The following is a 26,166-nucleotide window of genomic DNA, read 5'->3' as shown; positions in this document are numbered from 1 at the left end:
CAACCGCTACAACCGCTACAACCACTACCACACTACTATTAGTACTACAGGACAATATCACAGGATAGTATCACAGGATAGTATCACATGATAGTATGACAGGACAGTATGACAGGATAGTATGACAGGACAGTATGACAGGACAGTACTACAGGAATACCGCAGACCAGTATCACAGGGAAGTACTACAGAACAGTATCGCAGGACAGTACTACAGGAGTACCGCAGGCTTCTGGTACTGTGTCCTGTAGTACTGTCCTGTGATACTGGTCTGGTATTCCTGTAGTACTGTCCTGTGATACTGGTCTGGTATTCCTGTAGTACTGTCCTGTGATACTGGTCTGGTATTCCTGTAGTACTGTCCTGTGATACTGGTCTGGTATTCCTGTAGTACTGTCCTGTGATACTATCCTGTGGTGATAAATAGTATCACAGGACAGTATGACAGGACAGTACTTTAGGAATTCCGCAGACCAGTATCACAGGAAAGTACTACAGAACAGTACTACAGGACAGTACTGCAGGAATACCAAGAGACCTTACCGCAGGACAATTCCTGCAGTACTGTCCTGTGGTATTCCTGTGATACTGATCTTTGATATCTTCTGTGGCATTATTGGTCTCATCCTGCAGCCTTCTTGTGATACTTTACTGTGGTAATCCTGCAGGGGTATTCTTGTTGATTTCCTGTGACAATCCTATGGTATTGTCCTGTAGTAGTCTGTGCGATTTTCTCACGACACCGTCCTGCACTGGTTTGTTAGGCGTAGTAGTTTGTAAGAATTTCCTGTGATCCAGCACAACAACTTTGACATCTTGACTAATGAAAAGAGGCGTGAAAAAACCCACAAATTTGCAAAGACGTTAAAAGCATATTCACATACCTTTATTATGTATGAGCTGTACTATGCACAGTATAGAACATCTTTGATATCATAAATGACTGCTAGAATAATGCAGTAACATTTCATCTTTAGGATAAGACATGTACAAAGATTTATATCCATGAACATTGAGATGCCACATGAACTACTTTCACTATTCATACATTGCTGCCATTTTGAGATCACATAAAGAAAGCTAGATTCGACCCAGAATCCTTCCCTCTAACACAACAATAAGCGATTATTATTAATACCTTGGTCACATTCCTTGACCGGTTGCCTTACGGCGAGACAAAATCAGCAGTTTTAGGTATTCCTGTACAAACCACCCACGTGTAGCTGGTAGTAGCTGGTACAAGGATGATTAAGACTGTTAATTTTGACTCGACGTAAGGCCACGAGCCGGCGAATGTAACCAAGGCTTAACCAGTATTATGGTTGCAAAAAAAAACTGTAATAGCTGAGCAATTGCATTTTCCCCTTCTTGTCAACACCCGATTGGCTTAATACTAAAAGCAGAACATCCTTTACTCAACCATGTTATGAAACAATGGATAACCACTTCTGCATGTACAGATAATGCATGGTGCACATACAGTAAGGGATGAAATTATGATGTGTTGATCACCAGTATAAACTTAAAGTACATGAACGTAATCATAATCACTTCATTTTGCTCAGAATTCACTTAAGTCCATAAATACTGAAAGATATTTTTGAATGAATTTCACATGATTTAGAACGTTCACCATAGGTTAGAAAAAATATGAACATAAGATTACTTTGCCAAAACGTAGATCAAATCTATTGAGACATTAACCTTTTTGACATTGAATAGGCATATCATTTTACACAGTCTTCTTGTCTAAGAATTGCTCCAACTACGTATTGAAGGGTTATATATGAATGTAAGCATGAGCCCATCATAAACACGAAATTGCGGCATGTAATTTGATTTGCTACATGTCATAATTGATAACTAAATGACGTTCAATACTTGATGTTGCTACATAAAATAATTAAGGTCATGTGGCAATGTGAATTCATACCTACTCGAGTCATTTAGTAATTTCAATTAGTATATGACCTAATTAATTATGACATATAGCTCAAAATTGACTTGAATAATTATGACCAATTTGATTGACCTCAATTATTTGAAGTAGCAACATCAATTATTTAACATAAGCACTCTCAATCGAGGTGGAGTAACTCTTCTTTAGGTCATGTTACTATTCGAATTGGAACATGTCATTGTTTAGGTCATGCAGCAATTCAAATTACTTGCTCAAGTAAACAATTACAATTGTAATATCACGCAAAATGAATTAGCTGTACATGACATAATTCTGTTCTTTGATGGGCTTATGCTTCCATATATTAAGTAAATGGCTTTAATTCTTAATGATTATCCAAAAATTCATATACATAAAATAAACCAATATGAAGAGCATCATATCCAAAGTGATCACCAGTTCACCCAATGTTACAGTACAAAAATAAAAAGCTGATTTTCTTATGTACTTTCACACATGTTATACATGTGCACTGTATGTCACTTGACCCTGGCAGACAATAGAATTGACAAGCAGTGAGTCCTACATGTACATGTAGCTGCCTGGTTTGCATACTTTAATGTTATATGAATTTCAATCATGGCCATGTGCTGTTTATACACTAAATGGAGGGATCTTGTCATAATGTTATGTCAATTAAAAACTGAATAAAATCCCAATTATCCTGAATAGCTAGACTAGCCCCCTTGCAATGGACATTGTAATCTTGTTTTCTTTTACCTTTCATTATTTTTGAAAATTTTCATACAACTAGGGCTGGGACTAAAACCCGGGTACCCGAGTAGAAAAATCAATACCCGATACCCGAAAATTGCTCACCAGTATAATGTACATGTATTTGATTTGTATTGCGTAGTGTAAGACATGATTGTAACTCATTACAAAAGTACACAAGCCTCATTTTGAATTTCACCAATTACCCTCTAAATATCCATAAATATACAAGTTTTCAAGTGATGATGATGTGACCGAGATCGTTCAATCATCGCCATGTTTCTTTTGCAGCGCAGGGACGTCATCCAGCCACTGCGACGCAAACCAATTTATGAATGAAAATATAGTAAGCATGCGCATTGCAAGCCTCAGCCCCACGCAGTATTACGTCAAAACAAGTCTGCAATACTCTGTCACCTCATACCAAAATCGACCTACGAAGCACCAGCCAATCACGTTCTTGTTACCATTTTTAGTTCATCATAAACCGAAAATGGGAACACGATCGTGATTGGCTGGCGCATTTGACGCTCCGAAACCCGGAAATCAATTGACTTTGTTCACGTAGCGATACAAACTCACGAACACGATGTAATATCGATGCTACTTCGTAAGATTTTGACGGAAAAGCAAGAATAAAAATTTGCTTACCTGTGCAGTATCGGTGAGAAAACCTTTTATAATTCATATGATATATAGGAAAGTGGAATTCTAGGTCGATTTCGGTACGAGGTGACAGAGTATTGAAACTTGTTTCGATGGAATACTGCGTGGGGCACGGGAGGCTTGCAATGCGCATGCTTACTATATTTTCATTCATAAATTGGCTTGCATCGCATTGGCTTGATGACGTCACCTATGGGGTTTTTCCACCAGTCATATTTCAAGTGACATGATTTTCAGGTACCCACCCGAAAATTACCACGGGTACCCGAAGAGAAAAAACCCGAAAGTCCCAGGCCTACATACAACTCTTTTTTTTTTTTTTATACTTTATCAAAGCTTTTATGATTATAAATGTAATTAAATAATTTGACTTGATAAATGTATATTACTGGTATACTAATTGTGAATTTTTAGCAAGAAACAGTATTTGTGTTGGATTAATACATAAAAATGTTGCGAAATTTCGGAACAGCGTACCCAGGCATCACAAATTTGGTCTCAAAAGATGTGCAAGACTTGAAAGTAAAAAGGCAGCTAACAGCCTCCCAGTTATTAACCCTTAGTTAAATTGGACCAATTTGACCCCCCCCCCCTTCCAAAAATTTTGCGACCATGCTGTCGCACAATTTTTTTAAAACATGCCTCTTTCTAGTCTTGTGCATCTTTTGAGACCAATCTTGTGTCACCCGGTACGTGGTTCTGTAATAACGTGACATTATGTAAGTACATGTCATACCAAAAATTGCTCAAAAACGTGATTTTGTGTACAAAGTCAATGCAATAGAGGAAAAAGTATGATTTTGTATTCTAATTACGCATAAATTAGTATTATCACTTACTAACAATTTGCGTGAAATAATTTACAATTTAATTTTGTAAATTATGCCCTAGACAACCCATGTGCCAATGTTAGACGCGATTGTGCGGTCAAGATCTCAAGGAAGGGGGGGGGCCCTGGAAACCCCCCCTCCCCCCTTCCCCGGCCATATCAACTCCCAAAATACCCTGGCTTTAGTTGACTTTCTGGCTCCTCTTGAGTAGTCACCATTCATTGGACAGCTTGTTAATATCCAAGTCTGTATAGCACGAGGCAGCTTAATCTGTAGAAAAAAAAACACATACCATTACGATAACATGAACAACATAAAAATACAAGAAATAAGGTGTTTTGCCCCCATCTAGATCTCTTTTCACAAGTACATATCTATCGGATAATGAGGTCCTTGCGGCTATCTCTCTTAGCATATTCTTGCTTATAAAAGCAAACTAAGCCGAAGAGTGACAAACAATTTATAATGCAAACAAATTGTCATAAGCACATATTGAAACTCTTTAATAAAACAATGAAGAATAAATCTATATCTTCTAACAAGGATTACACTGTATGCCACTGCATGAATACAATCTGCTTAATTTTGTAATTATAATATCTACTGAAGTGAATGCCTATATAATCACCTTTTATGAACTCCAACCGTGTCTTGTACAAGAACATGGCCTTTTCTGTGTACACCTGTAGTATCTTTCCCACATAATGCTGGACTTGCTGCTCGATCATCCAGAGATCCCTCTTTGAATCTTTAATGAAATGAAATGAATTTGAGTGACATAGTAAAATTTTATTTGCAGGTTAATACAAATACATGATGTAATAAAAATACATGATAAAACTTCTTCATTTCCATATTTCAGTGTTACAATTCAGGTGCAAAGAGTCATATTCTTTAATAATATTCAACATAAAATCAATGAAAACTAGTGCTGTTGTCGATAGGCCTCATATCGACATTGATGTCGACATACGAAGGATTTTCAAAATTCCGACATGTCGACATGCACGCACCCACATCGACATGTAAACATAAAATAAAAAGGGGTCTAGCCTACAATCACGAGTGTAAAGATTAGCTGAAAAGTTAGAAGCATTTATCCACAGTAATTGGCGCGATTAAAAGGTTTATTCAGCTTAGCAGCGCATTAAATGAAAAAAGAATATCTGCGAGCTGTGCGGCAGTAGAAATACGTCAGTGCAGGGCCGGCCTGCCCGATCAACCGCCCTCGATATCCCGTTATAGCGAGAGTAGCATTCACCGTACCCATCCACGGAAATATGTACCCATCGCGCGCTATTCACCGTGCTTGATAATACGTTGCTCCTCAATGCATTACTTTTCACATAAACGTGAGCAGCAGCGAACACGTGTTTTTGTCAAAGTTGTGACTGCCGCAATTGAGCGCTTACTTCATATCACGAAGTCACAGAAAACTTCCCTTCATTCGTTTGGAGATCGTTGCACGGATCGCCGCGGAAGTGATACTGAAATTATCAGTCGATTTTCATTACTTTTCATTGTCAAATTGAGGAGCTTGCGTTTGCAGCAATGATCACTGTTGTAATTGGTGATTCTCAAATTGGCTACGAGTGTTATTGAGCAATGCTTTCGAAACCGGATCCTGGTACAAAAACTTGATTCTCCAGAAAAAAAATGTGGATTAAATCGGTGATTTTGGAAGCTCAATTCCCGAACTGAGCCTGTATTATATAGATCTAGTGTGGGGATATCACTCGTGTCAAGGTGAATATATTTGATTGAGAGTGTTGTTCCACGATCGAATGCTTTTTTTTTATGTTAGGGAGCCCAGGCTAAATTACGGTCCCTTTTTCATGTCGACATTGTCGATGTCGGGATTAATTTTTAAGCGACATGTCGACATGGATTTTTGTTCCCGACAACAGCACTAATGAAAACATTAAAAGTAGAGGAGCATTTTAACCTTACTCACAGTCTGTTATTGTCGCTAAAGTCTTTACAATAAGAAGATTGGGCACTTTGCCGACATCGCGTAATGCTTTGCATCGATTTACATGTATAATAGTCTTTGTGCCTAGTCTTTTCTATGTAGTGTCTTTAATATGTAGATAAAACATGCGTCCTTTAGCTAGTTAGACGAACAATTTTGGAAATTAAAGACGGATCCATATTTTATCAACCGGAAGAGAAATTAGTGCTTAAATGAAGCTATTTGAGGGATATTGATGATATTTAGGGTGAATTGACTTCACATCTTTTCGTAAGTTTGTCATGTTCATAGAAGGCCGGACTTGATTTTATAGAAACCTCTTTTAAATTTGTGGGATTGCCTACCTCGAGTGAAGTTTGTGCAGGCTCCACTCCACTTCACTATTGCTACACTACGCTCCACCTACCCAAACTTTGAGACCGTGAACTGGATCTGTCATCTGATATTCCGAGTGACAAAAAGTGGGATCTTATGGGGGGGGGGGATATCAAATTCATGCAACATCACGCTCTTTAAAAAAATTAAAACTAATATTCTTCCTGCACACAAAGTTTCAGTTCTTCTCCATGCCTCTATCCATCTCAAAATTGATGATTTAGAGCCAACATGAAGTTTCTCACACGTATCAATATTCAATACATCGCATGCGTGTGAGGTCGGTCGGGTCAGACCAGGCCCGGTATCTCGCGAATATTGCATCCGCATGCAATGTTTTGAAATCGGCAGCGAATTATAAATATGTGTGAGGAACTTCATGTTGGCTCTAAATCACCAATTTTGAGACTGATAAAAGCATGGAACTAAATGAAACTTTGTGTAAAGTAAGAATATTAGTTTTAATTCTTTTTAAAAATCAAGATGTTGCATGAATTTTATATTCCCCACCCCCATAAAATCCCACCTCTGTCACTCAGAATATCAGATCGAGTTCATGGTCTCGAAGTTCGCGTCTGTAACGTTGGCGAAGAACAATAGAAAACAAGATGGCGGCGTAAACATCGGGCAAGTCTCTTCCGTCTAATCATGATATTTTTCGCATTTTTTGGAATGAATTTCTTCTTCAAAAATAACGACGAGAGCGTAGAAATGTTGGAAATTAAGTTTTATCCCATGTAGGCCCTACATGATTTAGGTCTAACGTTAGGCTAGATCTTTTAGAAGGAAAGTAGAAATCTCGGGGCCGGGGGTGAAAGTTTCAAGTTTTGGCTTCCTCTGTGTGGGTATATGAGAAAGGATCCCTGGCTTCATATGAGAGTGACCTTACGAAGTTACGTTAGTAAATGATTTTCACTCTCTAGAAGCCGCCTGGCTAGGCCTACAAGGCTACAGCCATTCCCGATCACGATATTTTGAAAAGTGGTGGATATATTGACTTCAAATGTGACTGAGAGACTTGTCATGACATTTGGGAACAAATATTGGTGATGAGGTATGCTGGTATTAATCGGCCGGTGCGAAACTGCATTAGCGCCCACCCCTGACCTGGCTACAATCATGACAATACAAACATCCTCACCGCCGCCATCAATATACTACTAACTTAGCCAGCCGTTGGCCGTCCCCGGCCGCGCACACCGCAGATCAGCCCCCACCCGATAAGCGATCGGGAACAACGGCAGTGCAGTGGCCGTACGGTAATGATTAAAAAGTCGAAGAAATTTAAGTGCATGCCGCGCCAAACTACGAAAAATGGATCTAACTTACTGTTTAGCCTGTTGTGTGAATGTCTTAAGAAGTCGTTGTCCGAATCTGATCCATATTCTGTTAGTTTTTGTTGAAATATTGACGGCCTTCTTCATCAAGCTTCGGGTTCAGCTGAGCAGTTACGAACGTTTTTTTTCAAATGGCGGAACCGGAAACACGTATACGGTACAGTCCGTGCGTTTGTACGGGGAGCTCGGAGGGGGGGGGGGGGGTCTTACTTTTTACTTGGCAACCAGACAATTTGACTATTGTCGCCATCATTTATATATCATATTATTAACGTAAAGGAATTGAATAAAGTAAAATTCAAATATTTATTTCTTCTTCCTTTCTTTTTCTTTTCTATGTCTTTTAATTTTTTTCTTTCTCTTTATTCTTTTTTTTAATATAAGGATAGGATTTAAAAACATGTCTCACAATTTTACTGAAAATATGTTATATAGGCCTACTAGTATGCAAGTAGGATGACAAAGAAAGCAATGAGGAAAATCACAGCTCCAATCCTATGTATTTTTAATTTTATTTCTTTTCAAAAACACACATTTTATCCTTTCTTGCGATCGAAGGAAAGATCCCTTTATAAGGTTCAAGTAGTAAAAGAAAATAATCTTAGATCAAGTGCCGGCAGGGTATTTTGATAAGGGGTGGAGGAGCAAGACAAGCAAATATAAAGATACCATTTTGAAGCGAAACATAAGAAAAGATAATAACTTTGCCAACGAGGTAAAAAATAATATGATATCGGTTGTGACACTTTAAGGATGGAAAATAGTTTGAAAATATATAGATACAAACTTCATACAAATTAGAAAAAAAGAAGCAAAATAAACTGCCATCATATGTGAACAGAGATACAAGATTGTTCTTGCAATTAAAAAACATATTTACAAACTATATATAGCTTCGCATCATAAAAATAGATTGAAAATATCCAAATTTATTTGATTTAAAAAGAAATAGATATAAACCAGCCTGGCTAACATATTGCAAGGTGGCAAAGATATAAACCGGGGATATAAAGCAAAAAATAGGCCTTAAAATGGAAATTAAATATCCTATTTTTAGTTTATCCTATTCCACCTGTAAAAAATATTGTGAATAGGAGAACAAATATTGAAGTAATTTTATTTATAATAATATATTTGTAAGAAAATAGGTCCTTTTTACTAAAAAAAAATAAATAAAAAAATAGATGGGAAACTTGGAAAAATGTATTTTCTCGCAATAAAAACTTTAAGGGGCCAGAATCGCATTAAAACTTGGTTATGAAACGTGTAAAACAAAATCTTAGATAGCATTTTAACTGAGATTTATTTTTTAATCAACATTCAACGCTGAACTTTCTTATGTTAATTGTTTATCAATATTTTGTGAAAACAGATAGTGTGCACATCGTCATGAATATTCATTTGGTGGGCTGATGATGTGACATTCCCATTTTTCTTTTTTAATGTTAGATATGAAATTATGATTATCTATTTTTTCAATACATGTGTAAATAATGTGTCCCCATTGTAAAGTTGCTGCATTAAATAACTAATGCGGTTAATTAGTCGTCATTCCAATTGTTTAAGTTCTTGGTAGAAATATGTTGAATAAATCTAATTTCATATATTGTACAAAAGAACATGGGATATGACATCATCAGCCCACCTAATGAATATTCATGAGACATGCCTAAATAAAACTGTTTCATGGGAATATTGCAAATCCTTAAAATTCAACTTAACTTCGTTATTTGTCATCCGATTTTGAATAAATTTTAAGCATTTTGTTTTGTGAATTTTACTCTATTTATTGATTATCTCTAGCGTTGACCTCCCCTTCAATTATTTTCTTGTATTGTTAGACAGAGATGGATGAAGTAGAATAATACGTTCATGCTTATATTTTTATTCATTACAATATCTCTTTGAAATTCAACCCGGCTTCCTCACAACCATTAAGCTCTAAGAGTGTTAGGTGTGTCCTGTATATTTCAACACGTACCCTTTTAAATATAGTCATTTTTTAATTATTCATCCTGTTTTTTATGAAAAATAAGTGGCGAACAAACAAAACAAAAATGATAATTGAAATTTAAAAGAGCGCATGAAAAAGAAATAACCCTGAAAACGAACAATAGTCCTCAAAATATAAGTTGCCCATTTTGGGGTCAATAATTTTTCGCATTTTTCAGTTCGCGCTTTGCTCCTAGTTTTGATCTATAGTACGTATAGTACCCTTTCTCGTAGAAATAGAAGCTATCAAACTTAAAACCTCTGAGTCTCAGTAGGCATAACCCCCCCCCCCCCTCGCTGATATAGACCTACACAATGGGACAGGGTGAAATATAATTTTGAAATAGGGCCTATATGTCACAATCTAGCTATCACAAAATTAAATTTTCATATAAAAAATTGTACTTTTTAAAATGAATGGTGCCCTTTTAAGCCATATGGCCTTCTAAAAATATAAGACTCAATACGCTACTGACCTCTCCCGAAACTGAAAAAAAAGATAAATCCCTCACTGGAAATAAAAAAATTAGTCTGTGGTACAAACAGGGCTTCCATACAAGTACTGAAGGAAACTAATTTTTTCATGTACTGTACCACAGAAAATACACCAGTAGCGTCTGTGATACAGTTTCAGTCATATTTCTGGGGTGGCTGCATGAGAAGTACCGCAGGAAATTTTGAAAGTATAGCACTGGGGTTGCCATAGAATTTTAGAAGTGCCTATATTGAGTCCTGCAGGAAATTTCAAAATTTTCATTTACCACAGAAGTATCACAGGGTTTTCATAGAAGTGTCTTTAATAGGATCGAGTACTGCAGGAAATTTCAAAATGTTCATGTACCACAGAAGTATCACAGGGTTTCCATAGAAGTGCTTAGTAATAGGAGTACTGCAGGAAATTTAAAAAATGTTCATATACAACAGAAGTATCGCAGGGTTGTCATAGAAGTACTGCAGGATATTTTAGAATTTTCATGTACAACAGAAGTACGACATAACTATCACAGAGTGATATTGTATACAGTTATGTACAACAGAAGTATTACACAGGTACGACAGAGTACCATTAAGGTATTGCATGAAATTTTCATATTTTTATGTACCACAGAAGTAGAACTATCACAGAGTGATACCACAGGAGTCCTGTAGTAATTCCTTATACAGTTTTGTACAACAGAAGTATCACACAGGTACGACAGAGTACCATTAAGGTATTGCATGAAATTTTCATATTTTTATGTACCACAGAAGTATGACAGAACTATCACAGAGTGATACCACAGAAGTCCTGTTGTAATTCTATACAGTTTTGTACAACAGCAGTATCACACAGGTACGACAGAGTACCATTAAGGTATTGCATGAAATTTTCATATTTTCCTGTACCACAGAAGTATGACAGAACTATCACAGAGTGATACCACAGAAGTCCTGTTGTAATTCTATATACAGTTTTGTACAACAGAAGTATCACACAGGTACGACAGAGTACCATTAAGGTATTGCAGGAAATTTTCATATTTTCCTGTACCACAGAAGTATGACAGAACTATCACAGAGTGATACCACAGAAGTCCTGTGGTAATTCTGAGGTACCGTCGTGTATGACAGAAGTATCACACAGGTACAACAGAGTACCACTAAAGTACTGCAGGAATTTTTTGTAAGGGTTACGCAACCACCGTGATGTCATAGAATTACCCTTATCGAACCATCGGTATTGCACCACCGTGGCGCAATCGTCACGTATAGGATACGATGCACAAAACAGACGTATGATTTCTGCACAGTTTCCTATTTAAAAAAGGATCTTTTTTCGCCTACCGGCGGATATGTCAACCGCCTCGCATGACGTCACCGGCTACGCAAGCACCGTGATGTCATCCCAGGGAATTACCCTTTACCCGGTATTGCACCATCGTGGCGCAATCGTCACGTATAGGATACGATGCGCAAAATAGACGTATGATTTCTATACAGTTAAAAAGTGAAAAGTTATCTTTCTCTGCCTACCAGCAGATATGATCAAGTGCCTCGCGGTTCACGAATCGATCGCCCCATGCACGGCCAACGCGCGTCATTGAACTTGGGATATCCTATTCAAGGTGAAAGCCGACTCTCTCTCTGCCTCTTATAAAAATTATTGGTAATCCAACATGTGATTATAATCCTGATAATAGTGACATCTCAAGCTCTACTCATTCCAGACTCTCCCCCATCAAAACTCTCTGACTTTTCCATACTGTTTTGTACATACTTCCATACTTTTCATTTTAACTCACATGACCTGCACGGCTCTCTGACTCGCAAAAGTATACTATATTGAAACCAGTAGATGACTCCTTTCAATCAACTTCATTCATCCGCAGTACAGATGGTGATAACATGAAACACTATACAGTCAAGGATGATTATTTTATTATTATTATCATTTATTCTATTCCATTTCAATGTAGATAGGTTCAGATAGTGTATAAACAGCAGATGTTTATACAAAGGTAAAAATAATGTAAGATATGTTCTCAAATTACGTTGTCACAACAAAATAATTAACTGTTCATTGTTAATATTAAAGTGAAGTTCTCGTTTTTCTATTTCTTCGCTTAACTTAAATATTGTAACACATGTCTATGGATGGCATTCAGAAAATATGAACACAATGATGTTCAAACTGTCATTTATGTTGACGGCGTTTTCTTGGATTATTATTATTCGACAAGCTGATGTTTGTGCCTTTAGTTGTAGGTTCCATCTTCACCCTCCGTTTCTTCTCCACCATCATCATTATCGTCATCGTCACCTTGATACTGGAATAAACCATCGAATTGTGAACCATGTCTGGCTAACACTCTCTGTACGGCTTTCCGGAATCCCATGCCATTCTCTAATCTTTCCGTGAGATCGGACACGATTTCACGATTGATGTCAGCGTCTTCGAGGTACACGTTCTGCTGCAAGAACTGAGAGTAAAGATCGAAAAAGATGCGTTTGATTGCCCACATTAGTTTCACGTGAGCCTTTTCTTTAGCGTCTTCCTCGTCCATTCCTTCTGAGATGTATTTCTGATATTTTTCGTCTCTCAAGTCCTCGGTGGCCGTCATGGCTTGCTCTAACCATCCTCGATAAGCGAGGTTGTCTTCAGTTTCTTCCATGTTTGCTGTCATTGACGATTCGTGTCCATCGCTTTCTGATACGCTCGTTTCGGAATCATCGTTGGATTCTTCAACTCTTTGCATTTGAGAGGGTGGGTCGGAGTCTTCATCTTCACTCGTTTCTTCTCCAGTATCATGCTCATTTTGTTCATGCCTCTGCATATCATACTTCCTACTAAAGGTTTTATCGCATCGTGAACAAGCGTAACGGTTGGACATATCCAATGTATTCATGTTGACTCGATGATTATTTGCTGGGAAATGAAGAAAATTAACGTTCAACCTTGTAATAATACGTAATCATGAAACGAGCGCGAAGGTACTTTGATTCTTACGGATTCTTACGGATTTTTGCGGATTTTTGCGGATTCTTACGGATTTTTACGGATTATAGCTTACGGATTTTTACGGATTTTTACGGATTCTTACGGATATTTACGGATTCTTACGGATGTTTACGGATTTTTACGGATTCTTACGGATGTTTACGGATTTTTACGGATTCTTATGCATCCTTACATGGGTCATTCTAATGTGGATGAACATATTTTCCTTGAGATTATATGAAAGCATTGATAAATACGTAAGAAATCCCTAAGAATCCGTAAAAATCCGTAAACATCCGTAAGAATCCGTAAATATCCGTAAGAATCCGCAAAAATCCGTAAAAATCCGTAAGCTATAATCCGTAAACATCCGTAAGAATCCGTAAATATCCGTAAGAATCCGCAAAAATCCGTAAGAATCCGTAAACATCCGTAAGAATCCGTAAAAATCCGTAAAAATCCGTAAGAATCCGCAAAAATCCGTAAGAATCCGTAAGAGTCCGTAAGAATCCGTAAAAATCCGTAAGAATCCGTAAGAATCCGCAAAAATCCGTAAGAATCCGTAAGAGTCCGTAAGAATCCGTAAGAGTCCGTAAGAATCCGTAAGAATCCGTAAAAATCCGTAAAAATCCGTAAAAATCCGTAAGCTATAATCCGTAAAAATCCGTAAAAATCCGTAAGAATCCGTAAGAGTCCGTAAGAATCCGTAAAAATCCGTAAGCTATAATCCGTAAAAATCCGTAAGAATCCGCAAAAATCCGCAAAAATCCATAAGAATCCGTAAGAATCAAAGTACCTTCGCGCTCGTTTCATGATTACGTATTATTACAAGGTTGAACGTTAATTTTCTTCATTTCCCAGCAAATAATCATCGAGTCAACATGAATACATTGGATATGTCCAACCGTTACGCTTGTTCACGATGCGATAAAACCTTTAGTAGGAAGTATGATATGCAGAGGCATGAACAAAATGAGCATGATACTGGAGAAGAAACGAGTGAAGATGAAGACTCCGACCCACCCTCTCAAATGCAAAGAGTTGAAGAATCCAACGATGATTCCGAAACGAGCATATCAGAAAGCGATGGACACGAATCGTCAATGACAGCAAACATGGAAGAAACTGAAGACAACCTCGCTTATCGAGGATGGTTAGAGCAAGCCATGACGGCCACCGAGGACTTGAGAGACGAAAAATATCAGAAATACATCTCAGAAGGAATGGACGAGGAAGACGCTAAAGAAAAGGCTCACGTGAAACTAATGTGGGCAATCAAACGCATCTTTTTCGATCTTTACTCTCAGTTCTTGCAGCAGAACGTGTACCTCGAAGACGCTGACATCAATCGTGAAATCGTGTCCGATCTCACGGAAAGATTAGAGAATGGCATGGGATTCCGGAAAGCCGTACAGAGAGTGTTAGCCAGACATGGTTCACAATTCGATGGTTTATTCCAGTATCAAGGTGACGATGACGATAATGATGATGGTGGAGAAGAAACGGAGGGTGAAGATGGAACCTACAACTAAAGGCACAAACATCAGCTTGTCGAATAATAATAATCCAAGAAAACGCCGTCAACATAAATGACAGTTTGAACATCATTGTGTTCATATTTTCTGAATGCCATCCATAGACATGTGTTACAATATTTAAGTTAAGCGAAGAAATAGAAAAACGAGAACTTCACTTTAATATTAACAATGAACAGTTAATTATTTTGTTGTGACAACGTAATTTGAGAACATATCTTACATTATTTTTACCTTTGTATAAACATCTGCTGTTTATACACTATCTGAACCTATCTACATTGAAATGGAATAGAATAAATGATAATAATAATAAAATAATAATCCTTGACTGTATAGTGTTTCATGTTATCACCATCTGTACTGCGGATGAATGAAGTTGATTGAAAGGAGTCATCTACTGGTTTCAATATAGTATACTTTTGCGAGTCAGAGAGCCGTGCAGGTCATGTGAGTTAAAATGAAAAGTATGGAAGTATGTACAAAACAGTATGGAAAAGTCAGAGAGTTTTGATGGGGGAGAGTCTGGAATGAGTAGAGCTTGAGATGTCACTATTATCAGGATTATAATCACATGTTGGATTACCAATAATTTTTATAAGAGGCAGAGAGAGAGTCGGCTTTCACCTTGAATAGGATATCCCAAGTTCAATGACGCGCGTTGGCCGTGCATGGGGCGATCGATTCGTGAACCGCGAGGCACTTGATCATATCTGCTGGTAGGCAGAGAAAGATAACTTTTCACTTTTTAACTGTATAGAAATCATACGTCTATTTTGCGCATCGTATCCTATACGTGACGATTGCGCCACGATGGTGCAATACCGGGTAAAGGGTAATTCCCTGGGATGACATCACGGTGCTTGCGTAGCCGGTGACGTCATGCGAGGCGGTTGACATATCCGCCGGTAGGCGAAAAAAGATCCTTTTTTAAATAGGAAACTGTGCAGAAATCATACGTCTGTTTTGTGCATCGTATCCTATACGTGACGATTGCGCCACGGTGGTGCAATACCGATGGTTCGATAAGGGTAATTCTATGACATCACGGTGGTTGCGTAACTGCGTCGTAATACCATTTCACGGTACGTGACGTCGTGGCTGACCGGAAGTCTGGGTCAACATATCTGCCGGTAGGCGGAGAAAGATAACTTTTCACTTTTCAAAAAAAGTTGCCCCAGATTAAATCCAAAGGTAAAAACTGTAATATATCAAGTCAAAATACAAAAATTAAAGTGTAATATATATATATATATGATATATGATTACAACCATCGAACTTACACTCTGTGTCATTGGTGGTATTGGTCGTGACTACGTAGCAACAAAGCGCAAACAACATCCACACGGTTATCAACATGGCATGTAGATAAATTGGTGTTCCTGCGGCAGAGCTGTTCTGGTTAGTCCGAGGTCCAGAATGCGCCGGGTGTCCAAGTTGGCGGGTTTTATAGCACGCGCTGCTTTTTACTCTTTCTTTAAGATTCACCCCCATCATTTCCGGGTTGAAGCGTGGCGTCCCCACGCCGACCCTCATTATCCAATTAAAATCGCGTCCCGCGTTTCACTATCCAATTAAGATGGCGTCCCCACGCGGAGTCATTATCCAATTAAAATCGCGTCCCGCGCTCCATTATCCAATTAAAATCGCTTCCCGCGCTCCATTATCCAATTAAAATCGCTTCCCGCGCTCCATTATCCAATTTCCTGTTTACCGCGTACCCAAAGGTCAAAGGTCATGATTGACCGGAAGGTGGGGTCACGGGGTCAACAGTGACCGGAAGTTGGGGTCAAAGGTCATGCGGTCAAAGGTCAAAGGTCAAAGGTCAATTAGGATGAGGTCTAACCCCTAACTACTCATGTACAAAAATGTAAAAATTACCATACGATTGCGATTTTTTGCATGGTCAGACCCCCCCCCCCCCCACTTTTAAAACCCTTCCCCCGCCCCTGTATTGTGACGTATCATCATAGGGGTTTATGGTAGTATCCTCTACAACTTGTTAGATCACATTAAAATTTGAAAATGTTGGTGGCTCCCCCGATTATAGGCCTCTCCCCCACTTTAAAATTCAGGATCCACCACTGATTTGTCCATAAAGTAAACTGATCATGAGAAATTGTTAGGAAAAGAATACATTTATGCAGTATAAAGAGTATTCATTCCTAAGTTTTCGAATGTGCTCGCTCAACCATGAAAATGTTTAAAGTTCGGAAAGTGTGTGGTGATAGAAATGATGGATGATAAAAACAACAGCAATTAAAGTTACATTTGAAACCAAATTTGCCCCAAATATTCACTTTATTACCCTTTAAAATGAGTCTGTGACATTGAAAATACAAATTTTCCCACTTTGATGCGTGCTCACTCATCCATGAATAAACAAATCGATTTCATTTTTGCACGGAATTCTGCCCATGGGTTGATAAACATTACTGCCAAATGACATTACTAAAGACAGCCTTGAAAAAAAGTTCCACCATATTGAATAAGGGGTTACTTATTCTCAAACATTTGCACCCATAATGTACACAAGTCTATGAGAGAGGAAGTAAAAAATTTTAACAAATATGAAATGAGGGTTTGTTTCATGGACGGTGTTTGTTACTTAGTTCTGCTAACAGTTATTTCATGAAACTTCGCACATTGCTTCAGAGTAACACTATCCAAAAGGCGCGCACACCAAAATAACCATTCGATACGGCACAAAGTGAGGCCAAGGCCTTGAACTTTCTTCTCATTTGCATAATTTTCGAATATTGTGTGCTCACTGATGCATTAAACATCGGGATTTTCTTAAAAATAAAATAAAATGAACTATGCAAGGAGGTTTGTGACAGCTATCCATGGTTACAAATTGCATTTTTCCAATAACGTAAAAAGAGCTAATCACATTCCACATGTTCAAACAAGCGTGAATGTTTAATTAAACGCCTTTCAATCATTGAAGCATGTTAATTGGTCATGAACATAACGAAAAAGTTGAGAAAATATCATTTTCAGTTACCAAAATGAAACAATACTTGCCTATGATATTTGAAAATCGTATTTTTTGTTTTCAATAAATGTTCATTGAACCGTGAAACGATGAATGCTGTTGAAGATACTCTTTCCAAAAATAACTGTCATCATATTCTATCATTTTTATTGATAGAAATGTGTAAAAATCCATTTATGGCAAATTGTCACAACGTTGGAAACACGTTTGCTTGGTTAGTTGTTGAACAGCCAGCAAAGGCACAACGTTGGCAACGTTGGGAACTAGTTCGCTGGAAAGTTGTTGAACAACCGACAATGGCACAACGTTGACAAAGTTGGAACTAGTTTGTTGGAGATTTGTTGGACGGTCGACAATGGCACAACGTTGGAAACTAGTAAGTTGGAGAGTTGTTGGACAGTCGACAATGTCACAACGTTGGAGACACGTTTGATTGGATAGTTGTTGAACAGCCAGCAAAGGCACAATGTTGGCAACGTTGGAAACTGGTTCGATTGAAAGTTGTTGAACAATCAACAATGACACGACGTTCGCAACGTTGGAAACTTGTTAGTTGGAGAGTTGTTGGCCAGTCGACAATGGCACAACGATGGAAACATGTTTAATTGGATAGTTGCTGAACAGCCAACAATTACACAACGTTGGCAACGTTGGAAACCAGTTCGATGGAAATTTGTTGATCAACCGACAATGAGACAACGTTGACAAAGTTGGAAACTAGTTTGTTGGAGATTTGTTGGACGGTTGACAATGGCAAAATGTTGGAAACTAGTAGGTTGGAGATTCGTTGGATAGTCGACGAAGACACAAGGTTGGCAACGTTGGAAACTAGTTCGATGGAAAGTTGTTGAAAAACCAACTATGGCACAACGTTGTCAAAGCTAGAAACTAGTTCGATGGAGATTTGTTGGATAGTCAACGATGGCACAACGTTGGAAACTGGTAGATTGGAGATTAGTTAGATAGTAGACCATGACACAACGTTGATAAAGCTGGAAACTAGTTACCCAGGACCAAAATCCAGTTAAAACCAATTAGGGCAAAACCAATTGAAACCAGTTGGCCAACTGGTTTCAATAGGGAAATTGGAACAACTGGTTCCAATTGAAAACCAGTTGCCAATTGGTTCCAGTTAAAAACCAATTGAAAACCAGTTGCCAATTGGTTCCAGTTAAAACCAATTGGGCAACTGGAACCAGTTGGCAATTGTTGTCAATTGGTTCCAGTTGTTCCAATTTCCCTATTAAAACCAATTGAATCCAAGTGGAGGCAACTGGTTTCAATTGGTTCCAGTTGAAACCAATTGGAGGCAACTGGTTTCAACTGGAACCAGTTGAAACCAATTGGTTTCCAACTGGATCCAATTGGAACTTCCAGTTGGAACGAACTTAATTAGTTACAAATTAATTAGCATTTGCAGTAACTATTTCTCATGCCAACACAGAAGCAGTGTTATATGTCTATTAATACCAATGTAAAGGGCATTGATAAAATACAGACTTTCATGTATATATATTTATATGGAAGATCTTCAAATATATGTACTTTTATTTGATGTAATTTGGTAACAGTTAGTGGTGTACTAATTATCCTTTAATCTGTTTTAATTATAATCTATAACATTTATGAACATGGTTTTCACTGCTAAGTATTCTAAATACTAATCTTTAAAAAGTGTGGTACTTGAAATTGTAAAGAATTAAATAGATACATTGTTAATGATGATTAATCTCATAAAACATTAATCTGTGCACACTGGCAAATAATATGCAAATTAACTGGTTTCAATTGGATCCAGTTGGGTAACTGGAAAATTTCCAATTGGAAACCAATTGGAAATAATTTCCAGTTACCCAACTGGTTCCAATTAGAATTCATTTCCAGTTACCCATCTTTCCAGTTAGAAGTCATCTCAGTTACCCAATTGGTACCAGTTAGGATTTCCAGTTACACAACTGAATGGTTCAAGTTAGGATTTCCAGTTACCCAACTGGTTCCAGTTAGAAATCATTTCCAGTTGGAAGTCATTTCCAGTTACCCAACTGGTTCCAGTTAGGATTTCCAGTTGCCCAACTGGTTCCAGTTAGAATTCATTTCCAATTGGAAGTCATTTCCAGTTACCCAACTGGTTCCAGTTAGGATTTCCAGTTGCCCAACTGGTTCCAGTTGGGATTTCCAGTTACTCAACTGGTTCCAGTAAGAAATCATTTCCAATTGGAAGTCATTTCCAGTTACCCAACTGGTTCCAGTTAGGATTTCCAGTTGCCCAACTGGTTCCAGTTGGGATTTCCAGTTACTCAACTGGTTCCAGTTAGAAATCATTTCCAGTTGGAAGTCATTTCCAGTTACCCAACTGGTTCCAGTTAGGATTTCCAGTTGCCCAACTGGTTCCAGTTAGAAATCATTTCCAATTGCCCAACTGGTTCCAGTTAGAAATCATTTCCAGTTACCCAACTGGTTCCAGTTAGGATTTCCAGTTGCCCAACTGGTTCCAGTTGGGATTTCCAGTTACTCAACTGGTTCCAGTAAGAAATCATTTCCAATTGGAAGTCATTTCCAGTTACCCAACTGGTTCCAGTTAGGATTTCCAGTTGCCCAACTGGTTCCAGTTGGGATTTCCAGTTACTCAACTGGTTCCAGTTAGAAATCATTCCCAATTGGAAGTCATTTCCAGTTACCCAACTGGTTCCAGTTAGGATTTCCAGTTGCCCAACTGGTTTCAATTGGTTTCAACTGGAAATTGTTAAATTCCAGTTAAAACCAATTGAAACCAGTTGAAACCAATTGAAACCAATTGAAACCAGTTGGAAATCCAACTGGTTTCAATTGGATTTTGGTCCTGGGTAGATGGAAATTTGTTGAACAACTCAGTGGCGGATCCAGGGGGGTGGCGCAGGGGGCGCGCGCCCCCCCTAATATTTGAGCGGCGCCGAACCGCTCAAAAAAAATAAAAGAAAAGTAAAAGAAAGAAAAGGCGCTGCTTGAAAAATTTAAAATAAAGGAAAGAAAAGAAAAGGCGCCGCTTAAAAAAATTATACACTGATATAATATTAGCAACAGTAAGGAAAGACTATCCCCCAGCAAAGCACAATCATATCATCTTCCTTATCATTTCTTTTAACTACCCTTTTCCCAACAACTTCGCCGGTTAAAAATAATCAGCAGTGCGCTGCCTGCATACAACTGGCGCCAATCAAGAATAATCAGCGCCACCTTAATCTAAATCGGCGCCGGACAAGAATAATCAGCGCCATTTGGTTATAAATCGGCGCCAGTCGAGAAAAATCGGCACTGCCAGAGTCTTAACCGGCGCCGATCAAGGATAATCTGCGCCACCTACATCTAAATCGGGGCTGGTCAAGAATAATCAGCGCCATCTGGTTATAAATCGGCGCTGCCTGAGTCTTAACCGGCGCCGATCAAGAATAATCAGCTCCGCCTAAATCTAAATCGACCCCGGGCAAGAATAAACGGCGCCATCTGCTTATAAATCGGTGCCGGTTAAGAAAATTCGGCGCTGCCTGAGTTCGTAACCGGCGCCGATCAAGGATAATCAGCGCCACCTATATCTGAATCGGGGCTGGTCAATAATAATAAGCGCCATCTGGTTATAAATCGGCGCTGCCTGAGTCTTAACCGGCGCCGATCAAGAATAATCAGCTCCACCTAAATCTAAATCGGCGCCGGACAAGAATAATGAGCACCACCTGGTTAAAAATCGGCGCCAGTCAAGAATAATCGGCGCCTCCTGGTTCTAAATCGGCGCCAGTCAATTATGAATTGCCGCTGCCTGAATCTTACGTGACGTCGGTAAAAATAATCAGCACTACTTGTTCTAAATCGGCGCCGGTCAAGAATAATCAGCGTCCCCTGATTCCAATAAATATGCGCCGGTAGAGTAATGAAGAAGGGCCTATTGCCAACCAAATCTAGATTTAGATCTCGATTTAGTTTAAGACAGCTACTATAGTGTTTTATGAAGATGATTCGATATTTTAGCCCAAAACTTTGCTAAAACCCGTTGCTATTACCGGGAGTGTATAATTACGCAACCAGTCGTATATTGAGATTGAGCTACACAACTCGTTCTTTATTTAAAATCGTGCTTAAATTATCCGCTTCTCAGATTGGAATATAAAAATTTTCAGGACTAAACGTCAAAAGAACTCCCGCTTCGATTTGCAATAATCTTTTGCTGGATATAATCTTGTTCTTTATCACAAACGTCCATTAAACTGTCATTTTTTTCAGATCGAAATATCAAAATTTTAAGCTCGCGCTTCGCGCTCGCATCTATTGTTTTTTTAGATACCCATCTTAATCATTGGTACCAAAAATGCATAGAATATCAAGCTTTCTGGTCAGAATATAAAAAAATTTCAGCTCGCCCTCGGCACTCGCATTATCTGTGTAGTGAGATATGTATCCTCCTCATGAGTTACTACAAACAGTCCTAAACAGGCACCTTTTTCCTGTTTTCAGGTCAGTATACTAAAAAATTCAGCTCGCGCTTCGCGCTCGCATTAATTTGTTGGTGAGATATGTGTTTCTATCTCATGAGTCATATATATATATATATATATATATATATATATATGCATATGTGTGTGTGTGTTTGTGTGAGTTTGTTTGTTTTGTGTGATATCGAGCGCCTTTGGAAAGTTGATTAATGATTTTGCCCCCCAAATCTGAAAAAAAGGATCGACGCCCCTGTGTATATATATATATATATACATATAGTAAAAAAAAAATTGTATCTCTATTAATATACAAAAGTATTGGCCTCACCGCAATAAAAGGGTTAATACACGAGATTTTGAAATCGCACATAACATGCATAATTTGTGTTACTTTTTGCTTGTTTCTTTCTTTAATAAGTTTTTCAATCTCTCTCTATATATGTTTTTAGAAAGATTATATGTTTAAATTGATGTATATTTCTGTTATAATGAGATATGTTTAAGTGGACTTAAGGGAATGGTCGTACGCAGCAAGGGGGAAGGGGGGGCACATTCGCGATCTGCTGTTGTGAAAAACATTTTTTTTTTCTCTTAACATTTCATGAAAACTATGAAAAATGTGCAAATGTGAGATGTGCACCAAATTTTCGAGTCTTGCCCCCCCCCCCGGAAATATTATCTGCGTGTGGTCATGCAAAATGGCACGACTGGAAATCCTACATTTTGAAAAGAGCATTTGACAGGGTCAGACTTTACCCCCTTTTCAACATTTTCTTTTATGGCGCCGGTGAAGTGCAAAAATATGTGCGCCGCTCGGCAGTGCGCCCCCCCCCCCCCCCTTTGGCCAAAAGCTGGATCCGCCTATGCAACTGACACTGGTACAACGTTGGAAACTGGTAGGTTGGAGATCAGTAGGATAGTCGACGATGACACAATGTTGGCAACGTTGGAAAGTTCTTGAACGACAGACAATGGCACAACATTGGAAACTATAGTGTGTTGGAGATTTGTTGGACAGCCAACAACGTCACAACGTTGGAACGTGTTTGATTGGATAGTTGTTGAACATCAGCCAACAAAGGCACAGCGATCAAGTAAGTTTGCTTGTCTATCCATGTCACCCTTGGTATCCCCCAGCAATAAGGGGAAAAGAAATCGAGAGAGAAGGAACATAATGGGAAGGGAAAGAGGAACTAAAACTAAGGGGGAAAAAAATGAAGATGGGGTAGAATAGAGAGGCTGCATGCACCGGGGGATGCAAATATGTCGATTAAAGGACAAGTCCACCCAAACAAAAAAATGATTTTGATAAAAAGAGAATAATCCAACAGGCATAACACTCAAAATTTCATCAAAATCGGATGTAAAATAATGAAGTTATGACATTTTAAAGTTTCGCTTAATTTCACAAAACAGTATGCACATCCTTGTCGGTATGAAAATGAGGAGACTGGTGATGTCATCCACTCACTATTTATTTTGTATTTTATTATATGAGAAACGAAATATTCTAGTTTTCTCTTCATTGTCAAGTGAAACAGTGATTAATTCCTCCCTGAACATGTGGAATTAGCATTGTTTAATACTTTATGGTTCAGTCAAGTCGGTCCCTATGGTCAAATCTGTAAAAAATTAAATATTTTATAATTCAAACAATAAAAAACAAAAGAAATAGCTGTGAGTGATAGACATCATCGACTGACTCATTTGCATGTCACTGAGTTGTGCATATCACTGTTTTGTGAAAAATCAGCGAAACTTTAAAATGCCATAACTTATTTCACATCCGATTTTGATGAAATTTTCAGTGTTATGCTAGTTTGATTTTTCTCTACCTATATAAATCAATTTTTTGTTGGGGTGGACTTGTCCTTTAATATAGAAAATAAAGGATAAAAACAAAAAATGTAGTTCAATACCATAATTTCCAGAAACGCCCTCGTCCTTTGCAGCTGGCTAGGCCTCTCACAGTAAGTACGAGATATATATTGGCCTGTACCAAAGAAAAGTTGAAATTCCTATTAAAAAGTGAACTAAAATGGCAAAGAAAATTTTTTTTTTTTAAAGGGGTTAGGCCCGTTTCAGTTTAGTTGCAAAAGGGGTTAGTATCTTAAAAAATATGAAGAGAGGTAGATTTCTCTTATAAATACCCAATTTTATGTCCTCATGTTAGGGTACCATGAAAATTCAGTTTCGCATAAGAATATTGCAATATGGGAGAATTAAAAAAATTATTTTCTTGGAGTGGACCTATAACCCCTTTTGCAACTAAACTCTTCTGAAGAACTCATTTGTTAAAAGGGGTTAGGTCCATTTTTCATATATTTTATTGTTTCCTGTCTCTAAACCTCTAAATTTTTAGTCACTCTGATGATATATCAAAGACAATTTGAAATTCAAATGAAAACGTGAATGAAAGTGGCAAAGAAAAATCACTTTTTTAATCAAAAGAGATTGGATTCATTTCAGTTTACTTGCAAAAGGGGTTAGGTCCACAGTTATGATTTTTTTTTTTAAATATAGAAAAAAAATGAAGACATGCAGGTAGATTTCTTTTATACCAAATTGTATGTTCACATGATAGGGTAGTACATCATGACAATTTAGTTTCTCATAAGAATATTGCAATAAGTGAGAATAAAAAACATGTTTTTTCTCAGAGTGGTCCAAAGTGGACCTAACCCCTTTTGCAACTAAACTCTTCATATATAGCGCCCCGCCCCTGAAGGGCACATGAGAGTAATTCAACCGCGCGCAAAGCATGTCGGACAGGCGTAAGTAAAGATCACATGACTTTATTGATTAAAATAATTCATTAAAAATGGACAAAATGTTTGTATATCAAAATATAAATGATAGAAACAATGTCATGTTCATACTCTTTCATAATTAAGGCCTTTGGGGAGGCTAGACTGCATTTTTGTATTTCATTTTAATTATTATTACCCACAATGCAGTTCGGGTTTTTCTGGCGATGAACTGGCCGAAATTATGGTTAGTCTTATTTCAGGCCACTTAACTTTTGATTGAGCCGGGCAAGTACCCGATTAACATATCAGGTCTTAATGTACAGTTAATTGTGACTAATGTCAGAGAATTAAAGCAAAATCTATCGAGGGATTGATTTTTGATGATTTTTTGATGGGCTATGATTTAACACGTGAGTCAATGGGGGTCTGTAATACTCATGTGTGCCCTGTACCGCGACTACACTTCTACACAGTCGTTGCTAAGGCTGAGCGTCGTCTGCTAGAAATCAGTGATGGAATGCTTTAAACAGTTTTATACAATGAAATATGTTATGTTTGACAACAGTTGATCGGTATATAACTCGGCATTTAGTGCATTTATCGCTTACTATGATGAAATGACGCTTTCAAATGCATATTCAATGCTTATTATCATTTATCATGCAGAAATACGAGTTTCTACTGCCAACAGGAGATCAGATCTGGTTGGTTTGAGGGGGTGAAATGAAATAAGTAGGATTTAAAAATGATAAATAACTACTAATTATCATCAAGGATTCCCAATTTTAGTGTTTAGAGCACGCCGAGAAAGAAAGATGAACAAAACATTAAAATACATAAACTTGTCTCAGTCAGATGTGGATTGCGCACTTAAATACTATTCACTTCGTTGAAAGCTACGCGAGGGGGGGGGGGAGCTGAGTCGGGGTACATACCTCATCCTCCTGTCTTGTAAGCAGGGCGGGGTTGATGGTATATATCTATAGCACCCCCCCCCCTCCAGCTTGTGAGTTATAATGAGGAAGAGAGGCGATATGAGCACCGTGGAATTGCTTACACTCTTTGTTTGTTATCCATTTTCTTTTATTTACTTTGTTT

At 38.0% G+C, this 26,166-nt stretch overlaps 1 long non-coding RNA gene across 1 annotated transcript; it reads right to left on the bottom strand.

Moving 5' to 3' along the window:
- Positions 1–864: 864 nt before the first annotated feature.
- Positions 865–7,996, bottom strand: LOC135154560 (uncharacterized). Its single transcript, XR_010293941.1, has 3 exons — positions 7,847–7,996; positions 4,799–4,918; positions 865–4,440 (listed from the first exon to the last, which is right to left on the bottom strand). It is a non-coding gene; the product is annotated as an uncharacterized LOC135154560 (long non-coding RNA).
- Positions 7,997–26,166: the final 18,170 nt, after the last annotated feature.

Source organism: Lytechinus pictus, chromosome 6 (genome assembly GCF_037042905.1).
Source record: "Lytechinus pictus isolate F3 Inbred chromosome 6, Lp3.0, whole genome shotgun sequence".
Lineage (NCBI taxonomy): Eukaryota > Metazoa > Echinodermata > Echinoidea > Temnopleuroida > Toxopneustidae > Lytechinus > Lytechinus pictus.
The sequence above is the reverse complement of the archived record's forward strand: the minus strand, read 5'-3'. Positions and strand labels throughout refer to the sequence as shown.